This window comes from Leopardus geoffroyi, chromosome E1, assembly GCF_018350155.1.
Source record: "Leopardus geoffroyi isolate Oge1 chromosome E1, O.geoffroyi_Oge1_pat1.0, whole genome shotgun sequence".
Lineage (NCBI taxonomy): Eukaryota > Metazoa > Chordata > Mammalia > Carnivora > Felidae > Leopardus > Leopardus geoffroyi.
In genome coordinates, this window is record NC_059330.1 from 52,933,489 (window position 1) to 52,960,449 (window position 26,961).

At 46.3% G+C, this 26,961-nt stretch overlaps 1 long non-coding RNA gene across 2 annotated transcripts in view; it reads right to left on the reverse strand.

The window, feature by feature from the left end:
- LOC123604000 overlaps window positions 1-26,961 on the reverse strand; it is a 433,813-nt gene that overhangs the window by 155,532 nt on the left and 251,320 nt on the right. The gene's annotated exons all lie outside the window — the stretch shown is intronic.

Sequence of the window (26,961 nt, forward strand, 5' to 3'; positions counted from 1 at the left end):
AATTCGTTGAGGCTTTCCTTTGTTGCCATCTGGATTGAGCCACAAACAAACCCCAACTCAATTGCCAAGGCATTCGTTTCCTTGTCATGGATCCTAAGAGTGGAGGAAAGGAGCACTTCCTCCAGAGACCAATATGGCAGCTTCTCTGTGGCTGTGGGAGCTCTCCATTCATCTCGACGGTGAGGAGGCAGCATTAGGTAGCCTGGAGAAGTCATCCCAGCATGGTCACAGAAAGCCTATCAAGGTCAGAACAGAAATCTTCAAGGGGCACGGACAGCCACTGTGCGGCCAAGAGGTTGGTACCATCTTAGGAAAGAAAATGGGACCGGTCACATGCACGGGCTCTCTCCTCCTGCAGCTCCTCACGAGACTGCCTTGTGTTGCCCAGAATGCCAGCTAAGCCATAAATCCACCCATTGGGTGAGCCCCAGCAACCTGCCCAACCCTGCTGGGAAACAACACATCCGGCTGTTGACGGCACTCATGACTGCCTGGCTGAGAAGTGGTATTTTAAATAAAGAGAGAAAAAAAAAACGCCCTATTATTTTACTCTGGTAATTGACAACAAGTTTCTCATGAGTAATTTTATAGCACTCAGGGTGTGCCTGGGTTTGATTTAACTTCTCTTTACAGGAGCCTCAAACTTGCAGTACAAACACTATTTTGAATGGAATGAAACATGCTTCAAAAATCTGTATGGACATTGTCAAGACTTTAGTTGAAATATCCTGATCCTAAGGTCCACTAAAAACTTATTTTATTGTTGCTTCTTTCAAATTCCACTTCTGGGAAGAGAAAACATCTGCAATTGGGATCCCCAAAGATCTTAACTAATAAAAAAAACCCTCTAGTTGTATATACATGTATACTACAACTGTAGTATACAAATATATGTATTTTTTCTTACAATTCTATTCTATAGAATATAGAATTCTATACAATTCTATTCTATATGCTAGCAACTAGTGAGTGATTCCCAAAGTGGAATATGCAGAAAATTATTTCCTCGAAATATTCTTTAAAAATGGGTAAGGGTTATCCTTGCAATCAAATGTAATTGGGAAAGGCTGCCTATTCAATAGTGGGTCTAGCAATTCACGATATACATTAGTGTGATCAAGGCTCTGAGATGTCCTGCAGGAAGAGAGCCTTGCTCATCGCTGTTTCGAACACAGAAGCCCCCAAAGTAAGTAGAGCACAGCATTTCCCTACAAGAAATTACATACACACACAAACACATACCACCACTTGTTAACGTCCCAGTGCTATTTGATCCCACAGGGTGAGAAGTTTGAGGAACAGATTTTGAGAAACCCAGAGCTAAAAGAGAAGGAAGGAGGTACACTCAGGGCTCAAGAGTAAACCATATCCTACTTGATTTTGGTGTTTGTACCCCAATGCCTCGTTATTCATTCAACAAACACTTATTGGGTATCCAATATGGATAATGGTCAGGGGACATGCAAAGATAAATCAGATGTGAAGAAACAAGTAACACAACACTGTTGAAAGACAGTGTGCTGGATAGGTTCAAAAGATCTAGCTCTACCTCCTTTCTAGCTGGTGGAGGAAACTGGGACTGAGAGAAATGACATGATTAGTCTCTGGACGTAGAATACCTAGGTGCTTCTACTTTGAAGCCCCTTCCCCTAGAACATACACATGACTGGAATAAACATTTAGCCTCCAGGAGGGAAAATGGCTCTAGGTACAAGTGCCACAAGTGTTAAAGGCATCTGCAAATGCCCTCAACATGAGGGTCTCGAACCACGTAAGTTTTAGGGAAGGGGCAGAAATTAAGATGACGTCTTTCCAGGAAAGACATCAAAGAGGAAATGTAATGAGCCAGATGTCCTGCATTGAAGAGGAAGTTGGACACTCAAACCTGGTCTCTGCATTGAGAGGAAACAAGCCTGTGGCAGCCACATTCAAGGCCACTGGGTACCTTCTAGGACTCTGGACGGCCATGGGAGAGTCCTAGCGTTTATGAGAGACGCTGTCGGTCTTTGTTTTCGTGTGCTGGGCATCCGGTGAACCCACTATGCCCTCATAATAAGAGCACTTTGTGGGTTTGGTTTTTGTTTTTCTTTACTGCTTTTTGTGATGAGTACTAAGCGTAGAGTGTTAGTTCAGTAACATGATCTTTCTCCTTTGCAGCCCTCAGAGAGCTCATTCATTCTTAGAGCTTTGATTAGGTACCTGTGTGCAGCTGGTTCCCATGTTTGTAAGTCAAGTTCTCCCCATCTACCCAAGTCTCCTGTTGGGTATTTTCATTAGTCTCCAAACTTTCCTGTGAATCTTTACACATCCAGGTTATCTTCCCTCAAACCCTCCTCTCCTCCCAGTATGCCTAATTCCCACCAATGCAAGCATTTTCCGTGATTCTGTATCTCCCTCATTTCTATTTTCCCAGGCACTCGGTTTTGAAAGCACAGAACTTTGTCCTCTGTCCTCTCCATATCCCACAGGCAGTAAGTAACTAAAATGTGTCCTTTCTTCTTCAAGATGTCTCACGGATCTATCCCTTCCTTCCCTTTCTATTTGCTATGGACCTAGAAGAGGTCTTGCTCCCTGTGGTTGGACCACCAGTCTTATCGCTCCAGACCACCATTCACTCCCTGCTCCGATCCACCCGTCCTCAGTGTTCATCTAGTGCCCCAGCTGGGACACTGGAGTTTATGGTCTGTATTGAAACAGGAGCACTCAGGATGCTATATATGCAATAAGTTCCCCCAGGTAATCCTGGTGTTCCGCCATGATTAAAAACCATTTGCATCCAGTGGGCATTCGAACAGTGGCAATCTCTGCGGTCACAGTATCTCCTGGGACACATTCTCAATCTCATCAGCCACAAGTAGCCCCCATCTGTTCCCTGTTTACCATGTGCCATAAAGTTGCTCAGCACTCGATGCCGATGCCATTACATAGCTACCGGGATACCCTTTTCATAGATGAGAAATCTTCTGCCGTCAACACCTAAAATCCTTATTAAATGGATAGTGATGGGAGTGACCTCACATCTCTCTCCCATCAGCAGGAAGGACATGTTACATCTGAGCCCTTTACAATCTCAATTTGCATATGCCTTGCCGCCTTTACCTATCTGAGCATCAGTGGAAATAATCAAGTAATTGGGGAAAGACACACGCCTCTGTCAGACACAGTTGGAGGTAGCAAGTGTAGAAAACATGGAAAGGACTGGAACAGAAGAGAAACTGTCTATTTTGGACCCAGATGCAGCCCATTCAGTGTACCGGGACCCACTGTTACAATCAGCCTCAAAGCCCACCGAACGGTTTGGCCTCGTTCTGCATTTTGAAGAAAAGTGTTAGAGACTCTCCCCTGGCCCAGGCTGTTGCAGCAGGGCCTTGTTCAGACGTTCAGACTCTACCCTCCGCAGAGGTTTCAGACTCCTCCCCAGCCCACTCCCCTCATGGCTGTCCATTCCGAGAGCCCTGCTGAGCCCTCTCTCTGCACCTGCCTCCACGCCAGCCGGCCCCCAAAATGGCAAAACCAGCCGAGGGGGCGGTGAGATTACCGCAAATGAGGTAACGATAATCCCAGGCAAGGACCTTTTATCCAGGAAAAGTCTCCATCTAGCCGTCATCACGGCTCTGCACAATCTCCTCTTAATAAGTCCAAGGCCGGAATGTTGCAGAGATTAAGCCTGTTGAGGAATGTGACGCTTTGTAGTCCTGACCTGGAGTGCTCGGAGCCGGGGAAGGAGGGACAGGTGGAGGGCGGTGGAGAGCGGAAAGGAAAAGAGGAGAGGAAAGCAAGACAAAGGACAACGTAGTCTGCAATCTTTCTGCTAAAAGCCTTTGTTCTGCCGGGACGTTATTTGGTGATCCAGACAAGGCATAATAATGTCCTGTATCTGCTTGGTTTATTATGTGTGTGTGTCATGGGTGTACATGCATATTATGGACTCTAAAATATATAGACTGTGTGCCAGGAAGAGGGGAGAGAATGCAAAGACTTCTGACTCAGTGAGCGTTTGCTTTCTCTTGGGCAAGCCGGCCTTCGGGCATCCTAACTGTGATCATCTCCAGCCAAGCAGTGATTTTGAGAAGAGGCCATTTCATAAAGTAGACATAATTAAATAAATAAATCAATAAATAAATAAATAAATAAAAATGGCTATGTTAATTCTTGCTCCCCTAGAGCCTGGACAAAGAACAAGTCAAAAGATTTTCCTTGCTGTCTAGGGTCACATCTATTTTCTGGGAGTGCAGTGAGGGAGGGAGAGGGGTGGTGGGAAATTGACCAGCCTATTACTGAAGAGTAACAGAATGCATATTCACTTCCTGTTTGCAGCATACTGGCTTCTGTGGATGTTTTCTGAAACGTGTTCTCAACTATTGAAAAATTCACGGATGGTCTTCCACAGTAGAATTAAAAAAAAAAAAAAAGGTGTGGGGTTAAACAAACCTGGATTCAAATCTCGCCTCAGCTCCTTGGGAGCTGTGTTAAACTCACCTGCAAAACGGAATCACGATTCCTACCTTGGAAGTTTGGTCACATGGACACCCAACACTGCATGTGGACTTATCATTTATCATTTACCAGTGAGCAACCGGGGGGGGGGGGTGGTATTACTCGGAAGAGGTAGGTTGCTGAAGGAGATCAGCGTTCTCTGACTGCCTTTGCTGCGAGGCCGTCTTAGCCCCCTGCAGTGTCCACAGGAGGAAGACAATCAGTTACAGCCAATCAAGCTTCCGCAGAGCCTTGGAAAATGTTCTGTCTTAGCAATCCAGTTCTCTTAAAAGGGGGAACTGGCATAGAAGTTAGTTCATTTGTACATCCTTAGGGAAAATGGGAGATGCGTCCGAAGCATCTTCAGGACCATTTGTTGCCTCTGGGTGAGCTCGCTGTTGCAGGACGTAGTTCAGATCCCTTGACTCACACACATCCAAGTCTGTGCTCTCTCACTGACCATCTCAGTCGCTTCCAATCACCGTAAGCTGGATCTCCGGGGCCATTCATCCATTCATTCACACATTCACTCACTTTGCAGCTGTTTGCTTGTTTTAAAAATACTATGGGGAGTTAGGATATGTACAGGGAAACAACAGAAGGGCACATTGGCCCCGGAGATGGTGCCTTGAGAGCAATAACAGACAATTTTGACAAGTCTTAAAGTCTTATTCTGTACATTCCTTATTGCCTTCAGCTGTTCAGACATCCATGGAAATCATCAAAGACAGGAGAAGACAGGAAGAAGTGAAATGCACATTTTTCTTAAGCAGCATTGGAGGCACTAAGAGGATAAAAAAAAAAAAAAAGCAAAGGATCAAAAACAAAGGAAACTTCCTGTTTAAAATAGGCATTGCCTTCGAGACACATTTCATCTAGTTGAGAAAACGGTGCATGTGTGCATGAAGAGGTAATAACTGAAGGTGACAGTTCACGAAAAGTCAAAGCACTATTCTTTCAACTTTTCTGAGGGTAATAAATAAATATGTAAGTTACCAGCTGACTTCCTTTTCACAGGAGTTCCTTAAATGGTAGTTGTATTACTAGAAAGAGCTGAAAGCAGGAGTGGCTGAAATGGAAATGGAACTCTGAAATGGATAGGACGTTCTCTGCAAAAGAAAAAGGATCTGAGTTGAACCTTTCGGGAAAATATAGTAGTAAATCTCATGATTATTGATGAGACCAGTCACCTTCATGTCTCAGCTGCATAGGTGATGCCAGACCTGTATTATGTGCTTCCTCAAAACTGCCCCCATGGGATTCTCATACTGAGAACCGACATGAGTTTTGTCATCCTATTTGACAGAGGTGAAAACTGAGGCTCAGGGCCACTGAGTGAGTTCAAGGTCTCACAGTGAGGGAAGGTGGTAAACCCAGGATTTGAACCCGGTTCTGTGTGACTCTGGGGCCAATGCTCATCCTCCCTAGTCAGAGTGTTTTCCCTGTCAGGCAGGACTTAGACAAGCAGGAGAGCGTGGCAGGCAAGGGAGACCATTATGCAGCACAGCATGGTTCCCCAAATATCATCGTGTGAACAAATGAAAGGATTGACTCTAGCCAGGATTACTGGCTGTTCCCAACAGCCTTTCTCACCTTCTTGCTTTAGTAACAAAACCCTGAGTCTTAACCAGGCATGCACATGCCCTGTCATAGTGAAGCATACATTTCCCAGCCTCCTCTGGGCCTGGATGTGATCATGTGACTAAATTCTGACCAATAAGACTTAAGTGGAAGCCATCTATACAACTTCCAAAAAGGTCCTTAAATGGAATGTCTGTGTTCCCTCTTCACCTTTCCTACTTCTTTCTGGGTGGACTGTGGATTTGACAGCAGGATGTGAAATGCCTAATCCGGATCCAGGGTGGCCTTGGGAATGGAGGTCACACGAAGCAGAGCAACAAGATAGAAGGAGCCTGGGTCTTGGGGCACTTGGTGAAGTACAACTATCATTCCTGTCCTGGGCTTGAAAAGAGGGAGAAATGAGCTTCTATGTAGTTTCAGTCACTGTTATTTTAGGCTACAGTGTTACTGGCAATTGAACTTAATCCTAATTAGAACACAGTCTAAATTGATTTGATCTGAGGTTCTGTACGTGATCGGAGGGAGAGCAGGTTAGGAAAGAATGGAGATTGTGGAGAATTTCTCAAATCAAGTTAAGGCACGTGTTACTGATCTTGTAGGCTCTCTGGGCAGACAAGTATAATACGTGCGGCATTTCCAGAAGAATAAACACTCTCGCTGTGTTTTGTAGAGTGTCCCAGTCTGGAGAGCCAATGGAAGAGGTGTGGACACTTGGGAAAATCACTCCCATAAGCCAGGCGTGAGGTGGTCAGAGCCTCACCACGGGGAGAGGATGGAGAGGTCAGGAACTGAAGCTGTAGGATTCAGATACTAACTTGATATTGAAGATCAGAATGCAGGGTAGTCAAAGGTGACAGAGATTTTTCTTTGAGGTGTCTCAATCCGTTGGCCAAAACAGAGAAGTCAGAAAGTGAATGAAAATTCAAAGAGAGATGGGGACTTCTGTTTTGGAATTCTGAAACTGGAGATCGTGGCAACATGTCTAGCAAAAGACAGATGGGGGGGGGGAGGAGGGTCCATGCCTACAGCTCATTAGAAGAAAAGTTGAAAAATACAAGTATGGACAATGGTTAGCATAAAGGGTGGAGCAGAAGTTGTGGTATTAGATGAGTTTGTCAAGTAATGTGATTTAAGAATCGGTCCAGATTCATAAATATGAGGAGGAAGAAAGAGGCAGTAGAGGGTGGTGGGGGAGGGGGGAAGTGGTCAGTAGAGAAAGAGAGAGAGGGAAGAAGTGAATTGGTAGGATAGACTGTCTGAGAGCCTTAGGCAAGAGCTTCCGTCAACAGTGGAATGTGCCAGAAAATAAGACTAAGTGAAAAAAGGTCATTGAACTTGACCACGAAGAGGTAGGTCATTGTTGACCTTTGAGTGCCAGTGTCACTAGAGGGCTGAGAATGGAAGCCTAGGGGAAGGGAGGTACAGTTGAGAAACTTGGGTATGAATTGAGAAAAGAAAAAAAGGAGCTAGAAAGCCCAGGAGGACGGCGGTGTACAAGTCTTTCTTGGGGTGGTGGAGGGGCCCTATATGGATTACTTAGCAGTGTATAAACGAGCAGGAGCCACCCCTCAAAGCCTTTGGATCTTTGTGTGTCCAATGAAAGTGTGCATATCTAGCACGTGGGATTGTGGTGAAGATAAATTAGCGTGTGTGAAAATACACAACACAGAGCATGGCACGTGGTAGCTCCCCATCAAACATCCACTTATTCCTCAATGCCTTCTGATGATCTCTCCCTTTTCATCATGTAGTTTGAGGCCTAGGGAATCACCCCGCACGTGACCGTCCCTGTGCTTGTGGAGGTCAGAAGAAAGCTCGCTGCAAACCCACGCCAACCATCTAAGGCAACAGTCCAATTGCACCTGTGGCCTGGATCCCACGTGGTCTCAGATTTCCCAGCGGTTCTGGGGGTCCTGTGAGGCGGGGAGAGACCCCTCGAAAGCGGTGACTCAAACAGTTCCTGTAGATCTCCAGTGCCCATGAGGCTATAGTGGCCGTCCCAGACAGTAGCCAGGCCATGGGCTAAGCCCAGACAGCCTTAATTTCACTTAATTCATGAAGGTGGCAAAATTATCTTCTCCATTGCATTTGTGGGAAACAGGAGGCTCAGAAGAGTTTCACAAGTTGTCATTTGTTGCAGGGGATCACGTGAGGAGAAAGAGGGTTCTGAGCTCAGTTAGTGTCTGAAACCCATGAGCTCTGCCATCACTCTATGGGCCTCTTCCTGCGGAGGTGTCTAGGGGCCTGGAGCCTTCCCTAGGGCTCTCCCTGCTTCCGTGAACACTTGCCCAGGAGGAGAGAAGGCTGAAGGCAGCCCTGACCCAGACACGAGGTGGGACAGTCACAGGGCGACAGTGATACGAGCCTCGCTGTGTTCAAGGGCAGCCCAGATGAAGGATGAGCCTGTTCCCAAACGGGGAGGGGCAGAGAGGAGGTCAGTGGCCCAAGTGACAGAGACTGAGCCCAGCCTTGTCACCTCATTTATCCAGAGGCAAATTTGGACCAGACCCATGGGCCACAGCTTGAACTTCCAAACAGCCTGGCAAATCCTGACAAATTTTATGCCTTCCCCAAGGCCCCCTCAGCCACCAAAGAGCCACTACATCATGGACGCAGAGACAGCTCTGGCCCCCACACACTGCAGCAATTGTGGTGGCGGCTGGGCCCCCAAGTGACCCCACCCAGCCCAGACACCTCGAAACAGCTATTCTCCGAAGCAGGCCTGAGACTGTTACCTCTAAGTGAAGTAAGCGAAAAGATGAAAGACCAAGGTGATCATTTCAGTCCGGCTTATGCATAATTATGCATTCATCAGTCAGAGCTTTAATTACCCGGAGATAAAGGTACCATTAGCGTTTGGGGGAAAACTGGCTCCAGCAAAGCGCATTTCTTTTGTCTCCCAGCCAGTGACAACTAACTGTTATCCTTGGAAGGGCTTAGCAGGGAGACTCCAACCTAAACCATAAAAGACCCTCAGTCATAAAAGGCGATGCCACTGAGTTAGGCACAGCATTTGTGGGAGATGTGGCTGAGCTGGGGAGCCCGGAAGAGCTTCCCGGCAAGGACACGCTTCCCTGCACGCCGGAGAACGGAGAAGCGTCGGACACACAGCAGTGGAGACGCGGAGGGCAGGGGGAAGGAAACTTTGGCGCCTTCCTTAAAGCTGTACCTTGCCATTCCCTGGCATGAAATGCAGAACTTCACATCCCACCCAAGATCTTCCGAATGAGAATCTGAATTCTCACGTGATGCCCCTGGTGTTAGAGACGCACGTTCAAGTGTGAGACACATTGCTTTAGAGGTCCACATACACCAGGACAACATCCCAGCTTCTCATATGAAAAACAAGAAGGCGGGGTTTGCTCGTTTCTCCTGTTTATCTGTGTACATTAAAGAGGAAAACTGGAGGCAGAAATGTGTGTGTGTGTGTGTGTCTAGGGAGCATTTTTCTTTTCTATTTTTTTTAACATCTGGCAGGAGAAATAGATTTTCCCCTTCCAGTGTTGCTTTAAAAGGTAAACATAATTGAATGGGGGCAAAGTGGGGGCGGAAGTAAAGAGCATAAAACACACAGAATGTCAAATTGAAATGATTAATAAGGCTGAGAGGCAAAGCATCTCCCGGTGTGCTGTGAGATGCGACAGACAGGTCAGGGCAAACGCTAGCGAATCAATTTCAGTGCCTCTCGCCTAAGGGCTGGGACAGGCAGCAACAGAGAGAAAACCATTTCACAACGAGAAGAGGAAACTGGCATGAAAGAAACCTCAGAAAAGGGGGACCGGGTGAGAAGGAATCGCACGGGGAGAGAAGTGGCCGGGGTGGCGAGGTTATAGGTGTGGTGGGACAGTAGGGCAGCATCTAGACCGTACCCACAAGATCAAATTAACAGACCATAAATGCCAGGCATCCAACCCAGAGTTCTGAATAATTAGCCAAAGTTCTGAGGTCTGAAGGCAGATTTGGCTTGTAATGCCAATGCGGCCACTTAGAAATATAAATCTGGATGCAGTGCAGAGTTTTTCATTGACCTTCAACTTCTTCATCTGTAAAATGGGGATAATTCTATCAGTCTCACAGAGTTGTAAAGATTAAATGAGATACTGCAGATTAAACCTTAGCACAATGTCTGGTAAATATCACGCTCTCACCAATGGTAGCCATTATCGTTTATTATTTCTCCAGAAAGTATTCCCAGCATAACTAAATTCTCAGGAAATTTCTTCTGTTGGCCCTGACCTTAATCTGTGTTCTGAAAGAGGGATGTGAAGTGATTCAAATACCTCTTAGTGTTCTCAGAGTATGATCTCTTATCCCATTCATTCACTCTTTCAACAATATTGGAAGCTTACTGCATATCAAGCATATTAACCAATTAAACTCTACTCGTATTAAAGCATCAGTGACAAAAAGCATAACGAAGATGCACAGAAACAGGAGAGTGCCTAGCATCCTCTCAATCTTATGCACCTGCATTTTCTTTTCTTTTTTTTTTTTCTTTCCTTTTTATTTTGAGAGACAGAGTGTGAGCAGGGGAGGGGCAGAGAGAGAGGGAGACACAGAATCTGAAGGAGGCTCCAGGCTCTGAGCTGTCAGCACAGAGCCCGATGCGGGGCTTGAACCCACGAACTGCGAGATCATGACATGACCTGAAGTTGGACACTCACCAACTGAGCCACTCAGGTGCCCCTGCACCTGCATTTTCTAAGACCTAGCTCTGAAGAAGTACGGGACAGGATTTAAGCCAACTTCCTGGGCTTCCTGGAAGTAAATACATGCTCTCAGGAATGACTCCAGGATGAAGCGAACAGGTCTGCAATTCCTGTATCTCATGGAACATTCCATCAATGCCATGTCCCTCAGATGAAGGGACACAGTGCCAATGAAGCCATGCTCAGCCACTTCTCAAGTGGCTTCTTCGCAATGCAATACCATTTGCATCCCAGACCAGATCATCTGCCACACAGACTCACGTCTTTTGTCCCAAGGGTGACGGAATGAGACCAGGTGGATCTGCATTTTAGGGAACAGGGGGTATGGAGGAGGCCTTGAGAGCAGTGCTCCATGGCTGGTGAGTTATTGGTGTCTCTGCCAGGGACAGCCAACACAATAAGGGACCATACAGAAGTGCTGAGGTACAGTCATCAACCACTAGTCTCTGAGCTCAGACAAACCTGGGTTTGGAGACCTCTTATTAGGTAGAAGCCCTTGGACTTAGTGGCTGGCCCTCCTTCAGGGTCAGTTTCCTCGCCTGTAAAATGGGGATCAGATTAGTACCTACCTCTATATCGGTCAAGGTTCTGGCAGAAACAGAAGACACACTCAAACTGGGTAATTTAAGGAGAGTTTAATGAATGAGCGACTTATAGAGGAGTGGGCAGAGTGCAGGGAAATAGGGGGGATCGTGCAGTACCCCAGGGCTGGAAAGAGCAGGGCCATCACCCAGGACTGAAAGGCAAGAATGCAGAAGAGGGATATCCCTTAATGGTACTTGTGAATTCTGATGGAGAGATGCAACCAGCCAGGGTAACTCTAAAAGATAAGGATTGGCTCACCTTTGTCTCCTGCCCTCCTTGGCTTAACCCAACTGGAAGCCAAGAGCAAGGCAACCTATTGACACTGTTCTCTACAGCTCAGCCTCTTGGGACCAAGAACAGGGTGAAGAGGCAAAATGAAAACACTCAGCACAATCTCATGGGGTCACCATAGGGATTCAATGAGGTCACTCATGTAAGCATGGGATAAATGTTAGCTCCAACGACGACCCTTTTCTTTCCCCCGTGAGAAGAGTGAGGATTAAGAAGTTTAAAACTTTTCCCCAAGTTGCGTGGAACTGGGACTCTGACTGGTTATTAGTCCTAGAATGCCACCTCTTAGGTATGGGGACAATGACAAGGGGACTTAGTGGGTGGATGGAACATCTAGAAGAAAGATCTCAGGGCATCAATACAATTGGACACACACATGCTCACTCTTTGTGGCCTCTCATATTAGGTCCAGCGGGAGGAATTAACAGAAAACATTGCCATCTGAAATACTTATGGGATAAAAAGGGATTTGGGCTGGACGTCAGAGTCTGCAAGAATACAAAAACAAATACATGTCAGTTGCAGGTCTGTCTTGACATAATCTAAGCAGCTTTGGAGCTAAGTATAGTCCATCAGAACCAACACTTCCATGTACCCATGAGCTCAACGCTGGTAGAACCAGGTGACCTCGTCAGCATTGTCCACAGAGCAGTCTAGAACTTGACCAGTTGGTGGCTGTCGGGATCAACTATGCCATCTGTCCCATTCGGGTGCATCATGCTGGGTATGGCTACAGCGCCCTGTCAGCTCAGGGAGAAGGCTTGTTTGGCTAGCCCCCTAGAATCTCAGAGCATCCGGGATCGCCTTCCTTAAACCCCTGATTTCACTCTAATGATGCCTGCATCTTGTGCTAAAGTATTGTTTTGGAGATGATCACCTAGACATGACCCATGGGCACCAGGACTCCTGTCAGGTCACACAGCTATCTACTATCCCTTCTGGAAACAAGAAATCACTCCACTATTCCCCAACTAGTTCTTCCACCCAGATCCTACTGAATACCCAGTGCTGTCTCAGGACCTAACAGTGTGTTTAATGAATCTCCTGCCATGAGAAATCTTCCTTCTGGACCCAGGGTGAATTATATGGAAACTTGACTTTCTATGTTTTACATTGACTTTCTCAGGGACATCCATGGGCCATTCATAAAATCCCCCAGAAGACACTGTTTTTGCCATCGAGCTCCCTCTGCTCTTGGCTTCCACTCCTGCTGGCAGTCTATGATTGCTCTGCCCCTGGCTATAAACCACAATCCACTGTATCCCCAGAAGAATAAACATCAACGTATTGCAAAAATCTTGGCCTCAGATGCAAACCCTTACAGCACTTACTCATATCCAAATTGTTGCACCCAGAGCTCATCTAATGGGCAAATAGAGGAGTTGAAACAATTCCTCATTAGGGTCAACCTCAGGTGGCCCCAGAACCAGTAGTCTCCCGGGATGGTCGCCAATATATGCTCCATTTGGACTCACTGAGTGAGACTTCCCAACTTTCAGACACCCACCAGCTTGTTCAACAAGGAGGCAAGCAGCTCTCCCTCCACCCCCACCCCACCCCGGCTGCATCTAAGCTGAGATTAAGTTTGGTCTCAGGAGCAAATTCAAGCAGAAGCATGTGTTCTTAGGGGCGTCGGTTAAGTGTCTGACTTTGGCTCAGGTCGTGATCTCACAGTTCGTGGGTTTCAGCTCCATGTTGGGCTCTGTGCACAGCTCAGAGCCTGAAGCCTGCTTTAGATTCTGTGTCTCCCTCTCCTCTGCCCCTCCTCCACTCACGCTCTCTCCCTCAAAAAAAAAAAAAAAAAAAAAGCAGCATTCTTAAATGGATGCCTCAAGCTTCAAGATACCCTACATGTCAGACCTATAATCAAAAACATTTCTACGGACCTGAGTTTTATATTCAGTTGGCCAATTATTTTCCTAGAGGAGCAGTGGGGATGCCACTTGGTATTTGTCCATTGGTTTTTGACTTTTTAGAACACCAGGCTCTGACCAGTGTCCAAAGCCACAGGAAGCAGTATGCATAGTGGTTCATCCCAAGGAATTGGTGGGAAGACAAACATTAACTGCCAGGCTTTGAAATTTCCTATAGCTCTGCTGGCCTCTGATTCCACATTTGTAAAATGGGGCCAAGAACATGGAGGCGGTGAACAGGGGTGACATAATTCACAAAACACTGAGTCCAAAAGACAGTAGCACTCAATAAATACTAAAAACAAACAGAGGGGCGCCTGGGTGGCTCAGTCAGTTGAGTGTCCGACTTCGGCTCAGGTTGTGATCTCACGGTTTGTGGGTTCAAGTCCCATGTCGGGCTCTGTGCTGACAGCTCAGAGCCTGGAGCTGTTTCGGATTCTGTGTCTCCCTCCCCCACCTCTCCCCCTCTCGTACTCTCTCTCTCTCTCTTTCTCTCTCAAAAATAAACATTAAAATTTTTTTTCAAAAAAAAAAAAAAAGTAAAAGATGCTCACAATCCTGACCCATTTTCTTTTCCTTCTGTCCCTAAAGTGAGTTAAAATACCACATTAAACGCTGGAATGGTTTGTTCCAGGCAATTATAGGAAACCCTCAATGGAAGAGGCATTTTCAATGAAATAGGCCATTTTACTTCATTGATACGGATGCACACATGGGGGGGCGGGGATGGGAGGGGTGGGGTTGGGGGCCAGCACAGGCCACCATGACGTGGGGACTGGGAGGAGAAGGAGGGCAAGAGCCATTTTAGTAGCTGTGTGGCGATCAGGGGAGATTCAGCTCTACAGCTCTTAACTAGTGGGATGCTGACTCAGTTGATGAAATATGGAAAAAGCTAATAGGAAAAAATGAATCCCATTGGCTCTCTCCTCTTGCATGTTGGCTACAAGGCTAAATGTAGCACAGGCTTCCAATAAATATGAACTAATAATCAAATTTAAAAGCGAGGAAATCATTGTTCTCCCAGCCTGGCCGCCTGCCCAGCTGCCGCTGGGAGGACGATGGGCTGCTCTTTATCTGAGAGTGGATCTCCCCTTTGCCCGGAGAAATTGTTCGGAACCCAGTCCAGCTGAAGACTTTTCTCAGAAGTGTTTGCTTGGACCATGGCCTTCTTTTTCCAGCACAATCCTCATACCACACCCCAGGGAACCTCACCCTTGGTTTTTTTTTTTTTTTTTTTTAATAAGCAACTTGATTTGTTCCAGTTTCCTTAAGGATCAAAGTATAAAGAGTCCACTTTTGGCTTCCAACTCTGCACTGCCAAGAGCTGAGTTCTATTAAAATCAATCAGAACCCAGGAAAGACCAAAGGAGAGATATCACTAGTTCCGTAAGCTAGAAGCATCCTGGGAGCTTTATATTGCCCCAGACCTGGGTCCGGAAGGCATCTGCCATCTAAAATGCATTTATTCCGTCTCTGTCCAGTAACCCTGCAGGCTTCTTCTGGTTAGTTCCTGTTACTCCTTCCTGTTGAAGTTGCTGACTCAATACTCTGAATATCAAAATGGGGTTTATTATCAGAGATGGCAAAGAAGTCAGGTTTCTCCAAGAAGTGCATTATACATTAAAGCTGACAATATGTTCAAAGGTGATTCTAGAAATTCTTGGTTTCTGAGGAGTGTCCCTGCCATAGAAGCTTCTAAAATACAAACGAACCAAAAACAAAATAAAATAAAATAAAATAAAATAAAATAAAATAAAATAAAAGAATTTCAGACCAGAGCATTTGAATAATAAAGAAGAAATATGACCCAAGCAACTATAGGGACTAGTAGAAAAATGTCCACACATCCCCAAAATGCTAAGTGGATGTCAAAAGGAGAGATATCAAAGTGTCAAAGCCCTTACTACCTACTCTGAATTTTACCCAGGCCAACACTATTTTGTGTTTGTCCAAAGCTTCGGGACTCTCTATTCCAATCCAACCTAAGGCAGAAAGATCTGGGTAACAAATATTGAAAGTAACAATGCACTTTATGAGGGAATCCCCAAAGACTTCCTCTGATGATTTCCTTAAATACATATAAAATCACCCACTTCAAAATGTCCATATCCCCGTGGATGTCTAGGCACCTGTCTTCTGCAAATGTAAGGCACACATCTGTAGAAGTCCTAACTTTTCAGATGTTTTGTCTTCGGAAAAGGATATCCTATCTTTATCCCATTTGATAAGACAGTTGAAATTACACTTTACAAATTTGTAGTTACAGGGCGGGTTGGGAGGAAGAATGAACTGGTTCCACCAATTTCTACCAGTTGCAGCTGTGAATCCCCTCCCCAAAGCCCACCTCTGTAGGGTTCGTGGAACCTTGGCAAAGGAGATTTCTGCTCTCCCTTAAAGGCTGCCCACCCATCTCAGAGGATGAGCTCCAGAAACCCCTTTATCAGTATTTACTGGACCCATCTTTTTTATATGCAGGTCAGCTTGATGTTTTAAGCATGCAACCTGAAAGTCCAGATCAGAAAAGCAATAAATTAAGTTAAAATAGCCTGGGAAGTCCAAGAGACTCATTGCTTTAAATATAAGCTTTTGGAGGGGCGTCTGGGTGGCTCAGTCGCTTGAGCGTCCGACTTCGGCTTAGGTCATGATCTCACAGTTCGTGGGTTCGAGCCCTGCGTCAGACTCTCTGCTTGCAATCAGAGCCTGCTTTGGATCCTCTGTCTCCCTCACTTTACTCCTCCTCCAGCCTCTCTCTCTCTGTCTCTCAAAAATAAGTAAACATTAAAAAATGTAAAAATAAGTATAAGCTTTTGGAGGTCTCTAGTGTCAATCCCTAGAGGGGATAAGGGGCATCAGCTTATCTCCTGCATCTGCTCTGAGCCTCTCTGGAGGAAGCCCATTTTGGTGTTCCACGACCCTGCTGGTGTTTGATCACAGGGCACTAGGTAGACTATTCTGGCTAAGCAGACAAAAGACAATGTGTCACTGGATCTGACCATTACAGAGGGAATCTAGGACGAGCAGATGACACCTGAATGGAAAATGTAGACATCCAAATTAAAATCACACTACTATCCTCACTCCAATACACACACACACACACACACACACACACACACACACACACGGCCCCTTCTCCCTCCAGCTTCATCATCAGTCACGTTCAACACAAATCATCAATCACACCCTCCACCTATCAGTATAACTCAAGGACCCCCGCATGCCTTGGCTGACACCTTAGCTAAATTTCCACTAACAATTTCAGAGTCAAATATATCCAAGGGTAAGAAATCTCTAAAAAGAAGTCCATTAATCCAACTTTGCTGTTCTTTACTTTAGGCTACTGTTACGAGAGGAAAGGGGAAAAGAAAAAAAGAAGAAGAAGAAGAAGAAAGGAAGCTATCCCATAATATCAATCCTCAGGCCTCCAAGCCGGTTTGCCTAAACGTTGCCATGGTGATGTGTATATAAGTCGGTCTTCACTCTGAGCCACAATCGCTGACTTGACAGAGAACATCCATTTGGGCTCCAAAGTCAGGTAATAGCCAGGGAGCACGAAGGCATGTTTTTGCTCAGGTTCCAACTTGAGAGTTCTACAGGAAGCCGTGAGTTATTTTGTGTTTTGTTTTTCTCTCTGTAGCCCTCTTCCTCTTTTCACCTGTTCCTCACCTCTGCGGGGAGAGAGGAGGAGGAGAAGGAAAAATCCCCAGGACAAGCCTGAAGGCAGAGCGAGGGCTGGCCCCACCAGGTCTGGCTTTCCGTCTTTGCCCAGAGCAGAAGGTGGAGGGAGACTGGGGCTGAAGCCCAGGTCCTCCCTGACTTCCAGAGTCGAAACACAGGGCCTCTGAGTTGCAAGGCTCCTTGGGATGGAAAGTGACTTGCTCACGGTCACCCAGCAAAGACAGGTTTGATCCCACCTCCCATCCAGGGCTTTTCGACATAGGCAATGACATCACCCAGGATTGCCTAGTTACCCGACGTACTTCTCATAGGAAGTGCCGTGTCTGTCCCACACATAGAGCAGTGCAGCAGATGTTTGATGAATGAATGAATCGACGAACACCCTCAATATCTTTCTTTCCAGGGTTTCTGGATTCCGAAGCCAACTCGCAGCTACAAGAATAACCAGTTGTAAAGATCTTGCATCCCTAACTACCCAGTGTACAACCCAGAGACAATCCTCTCCCAGGACCCCAGACGTAGCCACCTCTGCTGAAAAGTAGAACTACCGGGGTTCTCCCTAATGAGTCACCCCCGGCCCATCATAGTAGTATCAAGTGATTGACAAAAATGTAGTTCCAGTGTGTGTGTGTGTGTGTGTGTGTGTGCGTGTGTGTGTGTGTGTGTGTTTTGGGGGGGAGGACACGGTGAGGAGGAAAGCTGGTCACATATGCCATGAGTAGATTGAGAAAGTAATCCTTCACATCCTTTTGTGTCATGTCCCCTCTTGGACCGAGGTTATGAATGAATGAAGTGCCACCTTGGGTCAACAGTGCCTTTGTGGCTCCAGATGACAGCTAGGCCAATTAGAACTTCAAGGGGACCGAACCGAGGATGCTGTCCTTATCTTAATTGAAGCCAATTAAATCAGTCAGTTGCATGCCACCTTAACCCTCTCCCCACAGCATCCCATCTCTAAATAGAAGAGCAGTTGAAGAAATGTGTAGCTTTCTGCAGAGAGAGGAGCTGCATGTAGGAACAAACACACAAAATCACCTTCTCAGGATAAGCTTGCTGCCTCTTGGGCTTTTGTAGCCAAGCCCTGCTGGCTGGCAGCTTGGTTTGTCTCCTTAGTGGGAACCATGATGCATTTGGCTGGCTCTTGGCTTCCAGTCCTACTTGTAATTTGAAGCGAGGGTAGATGGCTGGGGTCAGACAGCAAGGAGCCTGCAGGCTTAGGGGGGGAGCCTCCTTGCTTGATGAGACACCGCAGGGCGCCGAGGTAGAAGTCCTACACAACTCCGCAGTGCTCTGTATCCCAAAGTAGATCCTTCCAAAAGTCGAGGAGGGGCAGAATTTAACTCTGGCTTTAGGAGCTCCCTGGGGATGAGTTCAGAGATGCCTGAACACCCCACGGCTTGACGTTCCCAGGGCACCATGAGATGTCTTACTTAAGTACCAAGGATAAGACAGATGTCACTGCCACTTGTTGAACATCCCAAGGGAAAAGCAAGCACAGTGCTTGGCACATAGTAGAAGTTCCAGAAATGTGTGCTGATCGAAACCAGGAGAGCCTATATCTGCCCCCTCTCTGGCTTACACTATCGCCGCACCAAAGAGGACTGGTTTTGAAATCTGTAATAGAGTGCTTTGTGAAGCTGTTTCATCAGATTTTCTTCACTCATTGTTGTACCCAGGTTGACAAAGAAAATGATCTGCGTGTGAGGCAACGTATGGGTAATAAAAGGGGGTGTTCAGAAGTGGACGGGTAGGCACCTTCCGCTCAGAAAACCGTAGAAAGCAGGCTCGTTCCTGTTCTACGGAGCAGACACGGTACCAGTCAGAAGGCAGTGGGCGTGCTGGGTGGGGCCATGTGTGTTCCAAGATGACTCAAGTCAGGAACGGAGCTCAGAGTGGGTTCCAAGTGTCCAGAGTCCCAAGGGGCCAGGCTCGAAAACGGCCAAGCCCAAGCCAAGGTGAGAACCAATTAACTCGCGCCTCTTCTGGGAGGGGTTTGATATTTCAGATTTGCCTCTTCCTATCACTGGCCAGTGAGGCTGACTTCGGGAATGCGAACTCGTCCTCACATCAGCCCGAAGGAAAGTAGAGTTGTGAGGGTGAGTTTACCTTCAAAGCTAAGCACGTGTGTTCCAAAGCTAATAACTGATGTTGTTTTTCTGGGTTCTCTGCTGGTCACAATGATCAAGACGGTTCAGTCTCCCAGTATTGCCAAGGCAAGCCTCAGCTCTGCCTGTTGCAAGTTGTATAACCTCAGGCATGTGCCTTAGCCTCAGTTAGAACCCTCAGGAATGATTTGATATCTGTGATCCAGGAGCCGTGCTAGGCGCTGGGGACACAAAGGTAACCGCCTCCCCTGGAAGAGTCCTTGGGGAAGATGAACACCTCAGCCGAGAATTTCAAGACCACCTGGTTAGTGCAAAGATGCACTCACTAGGCGGTGCGTGTGAACACACGTGTACATTGCACACCAGGACCAGAGAGCGAGATACTGAGTTGCTACCATTACTACAGGCATTCTACACGGTTTACATCCACAGCTTATAGGTAGCTAATCTGATCCCCATTTTACAGATGAGGAAACTTTACGGCTCAAAGAAGCAAAATAACATCCTACTACCATGGAGCTAGGACACGGGGGGAGCCAGAATTCAAACCCAATCCGGTCTGAGCTCATGATCCCTGCACTGTCCTCGCCCTTGGGGATGTATGGTCTGGTCAGGGAGAATGGGCCAAACAACACAGGAAGGAATTACATCAATGGGAAAAAGACACATAGACAGACACATAGGTCGATACTCTCACTCCATCTCCATTTTCCAAGTTCCAGATTCAGAGTTCCAGTGCCTTAATGAAAAAATTGCCACACAGAAACATAGGAATCCTGTAGCCACCTCAAAATTGGCAAATCCAACATGGTCATCCTCCCAACCCTGTACCCCCCACCTCTGCACACACACCTGCTCTGCTCTTTTATATGCTTTATCTCAGCCAATCTTGTAATTGCTAAACAAGTATCTTCATGAGCCTTCCTCTCGCCCCATACACCCAAATCCTGCTGAGGCCACTTTCCAACCTCTCATGGGATTCTTTCTGCCTCCGTCTTCCTGCTGGTGCTACCTCCTTATGGCCACCGTCACGCTTCCCGACTGGCACCTCGCCTTCGTGCTAGGGTCAGTGACCCTCCGAAAAGCCACCGTAATCGGGTCACTCTCCTGAACTAAAATGCCTCGCTGATGTCACCATGCTTTTCGAAGAAGCTAAACTTCTTGGATATCATTCCTTGCACTCCAACAGCCCATTCCAATCCACATTCTTGCCCCATCTTCTACTCACTAACGTCTGTGGACTACCCCCACCCACCATTCCCTAAACACATCAATTTTTTTTCAGCTCAACAAACATTACCAAGTACCATTTTTATTTGCCAAGCCCTGTCTTGGGCACAGGGATGCCAGGCATGGTTTCTCAATTGTGGCGCTATTGACATTTCGCACAGATAATTCTCTGTTGTGGGGGCCCGTCCCATCCATTCTGGGATGTTTAGCAGCATCCCTGGCTTCTACCCACTAGATGTCAGTGGCAACTCCCCACAAAGGTGGGACAACCAGGAGTGTCTCCCAGACATTGGCAGATGTCCCTCAGAGAGCAAAATCATCCACAGTTGGGAACTGCTGTTCTAGGATAAGACATGCTCCCTGCCCTCCGAGAGCCGGCCCGTGGTTTGGTAGAATCGATGGGTACGTACAGCAATGGAGCATGGAAGATGCTGAAAACATGGGCTTTTCAATGGGGTCACCCTGAGTTCGTGTTCTGACTCCTCGGCTTTCTTCTGTGGCCCATGAACGTCTCTGAGCCTTCAGTTACTCATGTGTAAAATACGAATTCTAATTTCAACTCCAAGCTCTGCTACGTGCGTTATGTAAATGAACACCCATAAATACCTGACACGTTGAGACCCTTGAGATGTGCTATTTTCCCAGCCCTCACCATATGCCTTCCATATCCCCAGGGCATGGCCCAGAACTATGTGGAATCCTAACTGCCGTCCCTTCTTACCTTTTGACAAATCCTTCAAAATTCAGCTCCAATGTCACTCCACTCACTGGTACAACACCACAGAAACAGAACTAGGTGCTCCCTTCTTTGTGTTCCCCATGTGCTTTGCTTACATCTCTTTTAGCCTATTGTTCCTATTGGTGACTAGGTCTTTCTCAAGGTCAGGGGCCAGCAAATTCTTTTTTTTAAGAGCCAAAAATAAATATTTTAGGTTTGGGGGCTACAGGTCTGTGTTACAACTACTCAACTCAGCCACTACAAGCAGTCATAAACAGTTATAAACAAATTGGCGTGCCTGTGTTCCAGTAAAGTTTTATTTATAAAACAATATGGCGGCTGGATTTGACAAAGCTTAGGACCCCTGCTCCAGCAGTGAGCTCCTTGAGGTTAAAGCCCATGTCTTACTGGCCTTTGTATCTGTAGCACCTCACACAACACCTAGTGCATTGCAGACTCTGTTTAAATTATTAATAGATGGTGGGGTGCTTGGGTGGCTCAGATGGTTGAGTGTCCAACTCTTGATTTTGGCTCAGATCATGATCTCAGGGTCCAGCCCTGTGTCAGGCTCTGCACTAAGCCTACTTCATATTCTCTCTCTCTCTCTCTCTCTCTCTCCTTCTGCCCTTCTCTTCTTTTCTCTCTCTCTCACTCTTTCTCTCTCAAAAAATTTAAATTTTTAAAAAAGATTAATAGATCGATGAATCCATATTAGTCATCATACAAGTATTAGTAGAACAGGTAGCTGGAAAATCTTTTTGAGATTGTGTGCATTAAGGAGCTGACCAAAATAATACAGACAACCTCCAATGTTAATTCAGAAATTAAGGAGCCAACATATACTAAAAGGGGAGTGAAAAACCTCTCTTCTTTGGAGCCATGAACCAAGGTTTGTAGGTGTAGGATTGCCAGACAAAGTATAGGACATCACACTAAATTTGAAATTCAGAGAAATAACAATTAACTTTTTAGCATAAGTACACCCCGTGCAATTTTGGGGACATACTTACACTAAAAAAATATTGATCATATATCTGCAATTCAAATTTAACTGAGTACCTTTTCTTTTTATTTGTTCAATCTGGCTACCTTACTTAGGCACAGACTGTGCACAATCTCTTCCCCTCTTTTCCTCCCTCAACTTTCCAGTAGAAAAGATGAGAGCCTGTCTGACCTGCTGGGCCACCTTCCCACCCCCCAGGAAGAGGGCCCCCAGTAAACCTCATGGCAGCAGCAAGAAGTTCTGTTGGAACTGGAAATTTAATTAACAAAACGCTAACATGTAATTTCGAGGAGGGGCGGGGGGGGGGGGGGAAGTGTTATCACGAAGTTAATAAGAGAACTATTTTAATTACGGTATTTAGCAAGTTATGACCATGCCACTGTGTTCTCTGGGGAAGGATTTACACAGTTCAAGAATCTTGGGGGCAGGAAATGGATGAAATGAAGAACCGAGGTGGAAGCATTGCTATCCTGTGCTTCTCTGCGGCACATTTGTGGGTCCTTACGCCCAGCATTGAAAAGCCCCCAAAAGTCAGCTTAAAGGGAGCTCCCACTTTCCAAATCTGGGATAATTTGAACAACAACAAAATCAGTGAAGTAATGGCTTCTGACTCATGAAAAGAAGATTTCATGAGCCCATACTGATAGAAATAAACTGAAATTTTGATGAGACACAGAATCTTTGCATTGTCTCAAAGTGCCTCCCCACGCAGAAAAAATACTAATTACACAGGGAAGAGTGGTAACTTTCTGATGGTGAGATCTGGCAGACCCACCTCCTTCAGGGCTCAGAGTTGTGTACTGCATTTCGGGATGCAACAAAAAGAACAACAGCATTGCTTCTGTGATATCTGCCAACTGTGCATCACCCAACGGTAACCATGAAGAATCATTCCACAAATTTAAAACTAAGGGCTATTCTAAGAGTTACTGGCCTGTGATCTTTAAAACCGCCAAGGTCGCAAAAGTCAAGGAAAGACTAAGAAACTGTGACAGTTCCAAGGTCCAAACGAGACACGTCAATCACGACAACTGGCTCCAGTGGACCAATTGGGGAGATGGGAATGGGCCTCGGGTTAAGCAGGAGTAACGTGTCAGTGCTAACGTCGGGACTGGGATGGCTGTATCTCGTCCATGGAGAATGTGGTTATGGATACGCAGCTATGTAAGGATCTATGCTGTTGGTAGAAATTACACACTAACGTTTTCATGGTGATAGGCCATCATGTTGGCAACTAACTCTCAAGTGGTTCATAAAATCAAAAATTCTTTGTCCTGGGGCGCCTGGGTGGCTCAGTCGGTTGAGTGTCCAACTTTGGCTCAGGTCACAATCACGCAGTTGATGAGTTCGAGCCCCGTGTCGGGCTCTGTGCTGACAGCTCAAGAGCCTGGAGCCTGCTTTGGATTCTGTGTGTCCCTCTCTCCGCCCCTCCCCCACTTATGCTGTGTCTCTCTCTGTGTCAAAAATAAACATTAAAAAAAAAATAAAAAAATTCTTTGTCCTGTATTCGCAATTTTTCTGTAAGCTTGATATTGTTTCAAAATAAAAACCTAGGGGAGCCTGGGCGACTCGGTTAAGTGTCCGACTTCGGCTCAGGTCATGATCTCACGGCTCATGGGTTCGAGCCCCGTGTGGGGCTCTGTGCTGACAGCTTGAAGCCTGGAACCTGTTTCAGATTCCGTGTCTCCCTCTCTCTCTGCTCCTTCCCCACTCACACTGCCTTTTTCTCTCTCTCTCTTTCTCTCAAAAAATTGAATAAAACATTTTTAAAAAACCTAAAAAGTAATGAAAAAGAGACGCCATAAGGTAATGAGATACAGATATCAAAATGTGGTAGTAAGGGAACTAGCTTTGGGATTCTATCAAGATCAAGAGGTTGATTACAACTGATGGGGCCCAAACTTGAATTGGGAGCTACAGGCTTGACTCTACAATTTCATGTCAACGAAGCACAGGAAAGATGCAGAAAATTCTAAAGTGGGTCCTCCTCAGCCCCTCCTCCCCAAAGAGCTTGTAATGATTCACAGTCAATGAGGCTAAAACAATCGTCCTAGTTCTGGTTCACTGTGGATGTCTTTCTGTTCCGGGACACCCTGTCCATGCCATTGACTTTACCAGCAGGTTCCTGGGCAGGCTTTGCTTCTTTGCTCCCCTACAGCGTGCTAGCTGTAGCCGTGGGATCTGTCCTACCTGGCTGTCTATCTGTCCTACCTGGACCTTCTCCCCGCTCTTCTCTGCGGAGCCTGGGGCCTGCCGCTCACTGGGGCAATGACAGAGACTCAGCAGGAAGAGCTCCTTTCTTCCAAGAGAAGGAGCTGAAAACACAGCCCCTGCTTATCCAGTATTAATAAACCTTCCAGCACCAGTTCCCCGGATACATTTCAGGCTTTGTGTCATCTCTATCCTTACTACTTTGAGCCCCCACGGGGAAGGTCACAGGGGGATCCAGTGCTACTAGGATGGAAAGGCTCTTCAAGGCAGCCAGCCATGTGTCAGGGTAGCGTTTTTGAGGCAAAGAAGTCAGATGGCTTCATCTACATGAGAGACAGATGCACCACCCATCACAGTCACGCATACTCCTAAATATTTGCCCTGAACACTTAACACAAATAACCGTCTTCTCTGATGAAGGGTTAATAATGCCTCCGAGCGCACCAGCGCCCCCCTCCCAGCATGGTTTAGCTTCAAGAGATGCAGATCCAACAGGAAAAGGAAGGAGGAAATGCCTAGGACACCAGTTCAGGTGTCTTTCCTCATAGAATTCTCCAGGAGAGGGAAGAATGTGAACTATGCTTTTGTTTCAACTGCTGGCCTGCCACGGGGCATGGCAGCGGGTGGGTCAGAGAAGTGGCCCAGCTCACATAACATAACACCCAGCTCCACGGGGCACCCTTGACAAACCAAATACAGCCAGACTCGTTCTCCACCACCCGCACTGCCAGGAATCCAACTCTGGATGAAGTGAGACTTTGTTTAAACGTAGGGGAGATCCACGCAAGGGTCCCAACAACTTTTATGGTTTAGCCTGAAGAAATAGGTGCCTGCCATCATTCACATATGGTGTTGCCTCATTATACAGAACGACTGTGCTCATCCAACTGAAGCACAGAAACATCGAGTGGCCAGCCCAAGGTCCTATTTGGAGATTGGGTCAATTAAGATGTTTCTGGCCATGATTTAAAAAAAAAAAAAAATAGCCAGAGAAAAATGACTTTTAAGAATAAAAACCTTTAATTATATCATAGAGTAAGAGGTCTGGAGGTAGGTGGTCCCAAGGTGAATTAATTTGGCAGCTCAAATGTGTCTGGGCTCTGGGTCACCTTCCCTGAAATTTTCCTCATGGTCACAAAATGGCCACTGCAGATCCAAACATCAAACCCTGTACCGAGCACCTGTCATCTGCTAAGCACTGTACCATCATGGGCCAAACAGACGGGACCCCGACTTCTTGTGTCTTGCAGTCTACTGTTAGTCCAGAGAATGTCCTGGAATATGTCCACATACAATGATCCTGATTCCTTTCGATTCTGATTGCATTGCACAGCTTGGCACAATTCAATCTGTACCCCTGTTTTTTAAAACTCAGAGGTAGTCTGAAAGCTTGACATACCCAGAATTCCTTTCCTCCAGGTTTCCAGCTCGCCCAACCCCTTGAAGGGTGTTGTTCAATAATTTAAAGATGTTGTAAATAGAACTCTGGCTCAGGTCACGATCTCACGGTTCGTGGGTTCGAGCACCACATCAGGCTCTGTGCTGACAGCTCAGAGCCCGAAGCCTGCTTGGGATTCCGTGTCTCCCTCTCTCTCTGTCCCCTCCCCTGTTCATATTCTGTCTCTGTCTCTCTCTCAAAAATAAGTAAACATTAAAAAATTTTTAAAAAAGAAAAAGAAAGAAGATTTTGTAAATAGAGAGCAAACAGCACATGCCTGAGACATGGTGAATATCCACAAAAGTAAGTTCTCATGTCCTTTCTTTGATCTTTGAGGTTCTTGGCCACCACCAGCACGTCTCCTCATCTCTTTCAGGAAAGAGCTTCCTCTCATTGTGTTCTGAACCAAAGTACCGCCTAGTGACAGGAGGGACAATGATTTACAGGGAACCTTCTGTGTGCAGCCTCAATTTCCTGACATGGGCACCTGAGCTCATCAGTGTTTTCAGAGCATGGCTTGTCCTAGGCCCCGATCATGAAAGGAGTTCCAGATCAATTCCATACGGAGCAAAAAGCTCTTCTGTGGCTTTAGGAACCAACTCTTAATCAGTTCAACTTCTCAGAGACACTTGCCCTGAGACCCAAAGATGGGTAGATGGTTGTCCATATGGATGGGAGTCAAGAAAGAATCTTTTCTTAATTGACCGGTTCCTAGACTTTGGCTACCAGACTACATCTAATTTAAGCCTCCTAATAATTGGACAAAGGAGGTTTAATTTTCGCTTGAACAAACTTGGATGCAGAGGTTGGAAGATTTACCCGAGGCTTCACAGCCAGTGGTAAAGCCAAGATTAAACCCGGTTGTCTTAAGACCTGGTCCTTTTTCCTTTTATCATAGATGTGGCCTTTACCACAGAGAACAGAGACCAAGGCTGGGCAGAATGAAACCTGTCACAGTTATTCAGGCCTCAAAGCACCTGCTTTAGAGCAGTGGACAAAACCACTGTTCATTCAGTAAACACA